Consider the following 7,318-nt stretch of genomic DNA (forward strand, 5'->3'; position numbering starts at 1 on the left):
TTAGGGGGTGTTTGGTTGCACAATTTTATAGAAAAGTTTTCTCAAAATGTCTAACAATGCAATTCTGTAATTAAAAATTTTCTGTAGATTTCCGTAAATAGGGTTTGGTTCAAAAAAATTTACTGTAAAAATACCAAAATTTACAGAAATCAATTTTCTCTCAAAATGAGCGAAAATCATCGAGAAATCTAACATCACATTGACACTTTTCTATAAAGCTGACACTTTTCTATAAATATAGGGGGTGTTTGGTTCAATTTTTACAAATTATAGGAAATCTTGCTATTTTCTATAAACTTATGAGTGATTTTCTTGTTTTGAACCAAACATGCAAAGTAAAAAAAAAACAAAAAAATGAATACTTTTTGACTTTTCAAAACTTTTCCTACAATTTTTTTTTTTAAGAAATACAAGGAAATCATATTTTGGGTGGAAAATATTTCTTATAATTTGTAGAAATTGAACCAAACACCCCCTTAACTTCCAATACTAATTAAAAAGAAAACAACCTTCCAATACCCCTTCAATCTTCACTTCTAGATAAGCCAAATTCGAGGATATTACATGACTAACTACCCATGTCACCATTACAAAGTGTTATTCGCAATTAGCATTTGGTCTGTCACTTGAAGAAGAGTGCAGTATTTACAAAATGTCACATGATAGAAAGGTCTTCTTTCTTCAATCAACCAAGCGGGTGTCGATTATCCTATACCTCCTACTCCCCCATGGATCTTTTTTGTCCAAATAATAGCACATTAAGAAGCACCATATCCATGGAGGATCTCTAGAAGCACAACTTTTCTCTTCGCCATCAGAATCTTTTATACCAAGCAACTTGCTCATCTGTCTAGTCAACTGGTCAACTGTTGGATTATACCCGAAGAATTTCACCTGTAATCATTCAAGATGGGTAGAGTACAGAGAGGTTACTAAAGAAAGTTAACACATGAACTTGATGATGCAATTGTGTTGAGTACAGAGAGGTTACTAAAGAAAGGCAAGAGGGCTAAAAAGTCTAGAGGGCCTCTATCGAGAATCATAAGGGGAGAACAAGATGGTGACATGTGCCCTAGCGCACAAATCTTAAAGTTGATCAGTAGAGACCATCCAACTTTAACTTTTAGGTAAACTTCACAAAACCCCAAAAACTTTGGGTTGTTTCCTATGAAACCCCCTGAACTTTATTATTCCAACGATACCCCCTTAGCTTTTCCCAAGAAACCCCTGTAACTTTCTCCAAAGAAAATTAGTGGAGGAAAAAAAGAAAAAACAAAGGTGTCATCTAAACAACCCTCCCTTTTTTTTGCCTTTTTCTTTTATTTTCTTCTCTCTCTCTCTCTCTCTCTCTCTCTCCCCCCTTTTTCTTTTTCTTTTTGGTTTTTTTCTTCTTTGTTTTTTTTGTTGTGGGGGGTGGGGCCTCTCGCACAGATCAAGTCAGCTCCTGATCCTTGTTTTTTCTTCTTGTTTAAAATATTCAAATGTTGTGTATTTTACCGAATCTTGCTTCATTACATCAAAAAATTATGAAATTTTTGGCTAATTAAAAATAAATAAATAAAAACAATTCCTCGTCCAAACTTATTCAATTGAAGAGATTTTTGTGGTTCAAGAGCTGTTACATAGATCTCTACAACTGCAACTAACCTAGATAGAGATTATGGTTCAAGATTGACAGTGTTCAAGTTGGGGATTCGTGAGAAAAATTAGTGGAGGAAAAAAAGAAAAAACAAAGGTGTCATCTAAACAACCCTCCCTTTTTTTTGCCTTTTTCTTTTTTTTTTTTCTCTCTCTCTCTCTCTCTCTCTCTCTGTAACTTACCCCTCAAGACATCTGTTGCTTCCTGCTTTTCTAGCAAGGACACGTCCATCTCATAGCTCCTTATGTGATTATTTATAGGGAAACACTACATGAATTTCCATGAAGGACATCCTCTCGAATCCGCACGTATTGTCAATGATGACATCCGTGATGGGCAGAGGGAATTCGTCTTTAGGGCACGCGGCGTTGAGGTTCCTAAAGTCGATGCAGATGCGGATCTTGCCGTTCTTCTTCAAGACTGGAACAATATTCGCCACCCAGTCGGGGTGTTGCTCCTCTCTGATGAAGCCGGATTCGATCAGCTTCTTTACTTCAGATTCGATCGCCTCCATGATTTGGGGGCGAAACCGCCTCTGCTGTTGTTTGACTGGCTTGGCGTCAGGGTTGATGTTGAGGCGATGCGTGGCGACCCGCGGATCCAGGCCAGGCATATCCTCGTAATTCCAGGCGAAGACGTCAATGTATTCCCGTACGAGGGCGATGAGATCCTCTTTTTCTTGAGGAGGCAGACTGCCGCTGATGAATATGGGTTTGGGATTCGCCTCGGTACCCATGTTCACCTGGAGGACTTCGTCTTCAGTTGGTGGTTCGCGCTGTTCGAAGCGACTGTTCCACTGGGCGCTAACATGGCGATCCCATGTCTCGTCGTAAAGTGGAAGTTGTTCGTCCTTCGCCATTTCGGCGGGGTCTACTGTAGCCATGTTGACTGTAAGGCCATCGAACAGATCCCTTACGCTAACGTCGGAGTCCCAGGCCGAGGTTGTTGACGACTGATCTCCTGAACATGCGTAATCGGAATCCTCGTCGACGTAAAAACAACACTCCGATGAGGAGGAGGAGTAGCCTAAGCCTCTCCTAGTCCTGTTGAAGTAATTTGAGGGCTTCCCTTTGGGGACGTAGGATGGTTTGATGACCGTCTTGCGTCCTCGGCCGTAATTCAGGCCCTCCAAGCGAGTGAGGTCGTACCCCATGTTGCTCATTATGCGTTTCGCCACTCGACTGTATTGCGAGAACTGGGGCGCTGGGTCTTCGTCCTCAGATTCGTCCCATAGCGTGCGTAGGGGGCGATCGATTCGACCGAAGATGATGTCTTTTCGATACCTCTTCCGTGCTGGCACGACGAATACAGCTCGCGATGGCTCGATCGGCCGCGTCTTGAAGATGTATGACGAACATACCGGCAAGTGTAGAGAAGACTCACTGTAGAGTGTCGACCATGAGTTATTAGGTGCGTCGTCTTCGGACGAGGAGCAAGACGACAAATAAGCAAGGTCGGATTTCTCATTCATGATAAGCTTCTCTGCCTGAACGGCGTTAGTTACATGGTGACTCTCATAACCAATTACAATCGACTCAAAGTCGTTCAGAATTAAGCTGTCACCGTATTCAGGTTCGCTATCCGCCTCATTGCCACTTTCCAGTTCTTCCACCGGTGGCTGGTCGGGGTCCTGGTATAGCAGAGAATCCGCGAAGTAGTTCTCGACGCCCTTAAAGGGGTGTTTGTCGGCCACTACCGTTCTTACCCGCTCGTAGTCGTCCACGTACTTCAAACACTGGTGTAGCGTGGATGGAACGATCCGGTTGCCATGAATCCACGGACGCCCCAGGAGTATGTTGTAGGAGGGTTCAGCATCGATAACGTAGCACGTCACCTCCGTCTTCATGTCGCCTATCCGACATTTCAGGCGGATTTTGCCGAGTGGCCGAGTCCCTGTGGCGTTGAAGCCGAAGATGGTAGTCGAGGTCGAGGCTAGGCGCTTCGACGGTATCCCCAAATGTTTGATTAGCTTCAGGGGCACGATGCTCAGTGCGGACCCCGGGTCAACCTGGATCCGATCCACTTTCGCCGAGCCGACGTATCCTGTGAAGTACAGCGGCCGGTCATGGGACGTGTTCTTGATGAGCATGTCCTCGGGGGTGAAAGTGATGCAGGGGATCTGTCTCTCTGAGACTTGGCAGCAAGTTGTACAGCCCTGTTCGATCTCCGTTTCTTTTGAGAAATGGGTCGAGAACGCCTCTGCGTCAGCCAACGCCTCTTGTAGGGCTTCCCGGGTAGGCCTAGACAACCGGAGGAGGTCGTACACGGTGATTCGCGCGGGTATGCTTTTCAATTGCGCGAGCACGTTGAACCGGTAAGGCTGGCGGCTTGAACTTGGCTCCTCTGGATTGGGAGGGACTGCTGCAGCCGGCCTCGCGGGAAGTCCTGCTGGGTTTTCCGCCCTCGCGGGATATTGCTTCGCAAACTCCTTTCCGGCTCTCGTGGCGAAGACGTTGGTGTCTTCTTCAGAGTCGGTTAAGGCAGTCATCGCCGCGTCGTCTGTATCCAGGATGGCGGTGACAACGTTGCAATATTTCCTCTTAGCCTCCTTGGAAGGCTGTGCGGTCCATTGCTCGTCGTCGAGGAGGTCCGGATGGACCCACATCACTTGCCCTGATGGCAGAGTTTGTGGAACCAAACCCTTCTCCCGCTGGTTGTGAGGATCGTCGTTAGTGATCTTCAAAACCGCCTTGGGGATAGGAATTATCCCCGCCGGAGCTTGAACCTCCGGGAGACCCGTCCCAAAGCTCAAAGTGACCATGTTCGCCGTCACTTGCTTTTGGACCTTCTCTTTCTTCAAGACCCCCGCGTCGTAGAGGGCCTGGAGTTTGTCCTTGAGGACGTAGCACTTGGTTGTGTGATGCCCAAGGAATCTGTGATATGCACAGTAACTTGGGTCACCGGTTTTGTCCGCCTCCTCAGGCTTCGCGGCTTCTGGTAACTTAATTCGCCCACTCTTGAGTAGAGTGTCGAGAGTCGCCACTACCTGGTCTTCTTTGAAATCATATTGCCGCTGGGGGCGTGGTTCAAATTGCCTGGGTTTCGGCTTTTGAACGAACTTTGGCGCCGCGGCAGAGTCTACGGCCATAGCCTCTTTTCCCTTCGATCGAGGAGGGTTCTTTGGCGCCGCTGGTTCTGCTGCTCCCTTTTTGGACTGTGGCTCTTCGGCCTCCAGCCTCTTGATCATATTTTCAACTTGCTCGCCTTGGCGAACAAGTTCCTTCCAAGTCCGGGTTTCAACTGCCCCTATTTTGGACAGGATGTGGATTGACAGATTGTTGCGGCACATCTCAATCAGTGTCGCCTCGGAAACTTGGTCCCGACAGTGGACTGATCGATTTCGAAATCTCTTTACGAAGTCGTTAACTGACTCCGACTTACGCTGCTTCTCAGCGAGGAGAGTGGCCATTGACACTTCCGTGTCGTCGTCGAAGAAGCGGGCGAGGAAGAGCTTTTCGACGTCGGCCCATGCCTTGATGGAGCCAGGCTCCAGTTTGCGGAACCACTCAAAGGCCACCCCCTTGAGGGTACCTATGAATAGTCGGGTGAGAATGGCGTCGTTCCCGGTGAGGAATCCGGTCTGCGCCATGAAGTAATAGATATGTTGCGAGGGTGACCCCTTGCCATCGAACTGCACCAAACTGATTGGCTTGAACTTCACTGGGTATGGGACCGTGTCCCATTCGATAGGGTAGGGACGTACCACCCCCAGCTTGTTCATGTTTTGCTGAAGCTTCAGCGCGTTCAGTTGGTCCTGGAACTCGTCGAATCTTTTGTCACGGGTGCTATCCGCGGTGTGCGACGTTCCTATCGATGTTTTGGAGGAGTAATCGGATTGTCGATCATCCTCCGTCTCAGCCGCTGGACGGTGAGGTGGTACCCATTCTTTATCCCTAGTCTGCCGGGGCAAGGGACGTTGGGTTCCCTTCTTTTTCTTCTTGCTCAGCAGTTGCTCCATCATCTCTCTTAGAGAGTCGATGGTCGCCTGCTGTGCCTCCAACTTTTGAGCCATTGTCTGCTCGTGGTTGGTATCGGTCATGTGCGCCCTCGCCTGCGCGTCTTGACTTGAGCGCGAGGTCTGGGATGTGGCCGCCGCCGAATGAACCTCATCTTCGCCGCAGGAGGGAGGTATTAGGGTGGAATAGTCAAACCCAATACTTACCCCCCGGCGACTACGGGTTCGCTGGAATATGCCTTCCTGCCGGCGTCGGGCAGACCGGGTGTTAGGTCTTAAGACGGAGTCCGAGTCTGGCGAGTCGGAGAGTACCGCCTTCCCTTTATCCGTCATGTTGACTGTGGCGGATGAGAGTTCCAGGTCGTCAGCAGCGCGTCTTTTCTGGTGACGGCGCCTTCGACGGGAGGGCCTCGGTCGAGAGGCCTGTTGAGAAAGCCTCTCAAATACCGAAGGTTTCGCCGTTCCAACGCATTGGCAGTCGGCGAGGACCGTGTGGATGAGTCTCTCGCAATGACACTGAGGATTCGCCTCGTGAATAGTGCGTTTGCGAGTCAAGAATTCTCTGAGGTCTTCTACGGGTGGTTGGTGACAACCCCGGGCCTCAGAAGAGTCGCTCTGGTGAGCTGACGAGAGATTTTTGGGCGCTCTCTCTGGCGCGTGTTGGGTGGAACGCCTTGGTGTTGGAGTCAGGCGATCTCGCCTTGACTGGCGAGTCTTCGCGTTTGAGCGAATTCCAGTATGTGGGCGAGTTTCGACCCCGTGTTTAGAAGAGCGGGTTCGGGAGGAACCGCCTATTTCCTTTCCTTTACGTTTATCCGCCAAATGATTATGGCGAGGCTCGCCAGCCTTCGAGGATTCGCCTACTTGGGTAAGCTCGTATGCTCGGTGTGGTTTGTTCGCATCAGGGATATGACCTGAGAAGCGAAGTCCTCCTGAGCGGATGGCTCTGCTGTCCTCGGTTGACGCTCCTGATTTGGAGGGCCTTCTGAGGTCGGGCAGCTTGCCTTCCCGTCTAGTGTTTCTCGGGCCTGTGTGATGGTTCAGGCCATTATGAGAAATGGAGGTTTGGACCCCCTGTCTGACGGGTGTTTGCCGTCGCTGTTGGTTAGTTCTCCCAGCGGGGAGAACGTCACCGTGGGTTGTGGCATTGCGGTTTGTGCCGGAGTGAACCGGCGCTTCCTCCGAGGTAGGTGTCTGTGTGGACCGCTTGGCGATCCATCTGGCAGACCCTTGCCTCTTGCGCTCGATCTCTGGCTTGGCCTTGATCGATCGCGAGGGAGTGGGCTCCTCCGATGAGACTCGGTTGGAACCCTCGGGTGCGGAGGCTTTGACCGTCTGAGGTCGGCCTCGGCGCACAGCTCTGTGGCGTTTGCGGGACGCATTGCCACCCGAGGAGGAGGAGGACAAGTATTCTTCGTACTTGGCCTGGTCGAACTCGATTTCGAGGGACTCTACTGTCGTCCCGATAGTAACCTCATCAAATTGAGCCACCACCATTTCACTCGATGAAACAGCTGCTCCCACTGTGGTCGCCATCTTCTGTAGGGTGAAAATTTGATTCTTCCGAAGAAAGGAGTTTCGTTTGTATTTATAAGAAAGCTTATTACAAACTAACAAATCAAATGTTTACAACAGAAGCAGAGGGAAGGCCCTCTTTGTTTTGTGTGGGGACTTTAGGTGGCTATAGGACGCTTCGCTCGATGCTCGGGTCGAGTCTGCTTCCC

General features: G+C 49.4%; 1 long non-coding RNA gene across 1 annotated transcript; it reads right to left on the reverse strand.

Annotated features, from left to right (window-relative positions):
• Positions 517–1,912, reverse strand: LOC109843598. The gene is made up of 2 exons (XR_002247730.1): positions 1,822–1,912; positions 517–894 (listed from the first exon to the last, which is right to left on the reverse strand). It is a non-coding gene; the product is annotated as an uncharacterized LOC109843598 (long non-coding RNA).

The sequence above is a fragment of the Asparagus officinalis genome, chromosome 1 (assembly GCF_001876935.1).
Source record: "Asparagus officinalis chromosome 1, Aspof.V1, whole genome shotgun sequence".
Lineage (NCBI taxonomy): Eukaryota > Viridiplantae > Streptophyta > Magnoliopsida > Asparagales > Asparagaceae > Asparagus > Asparagus officinalis.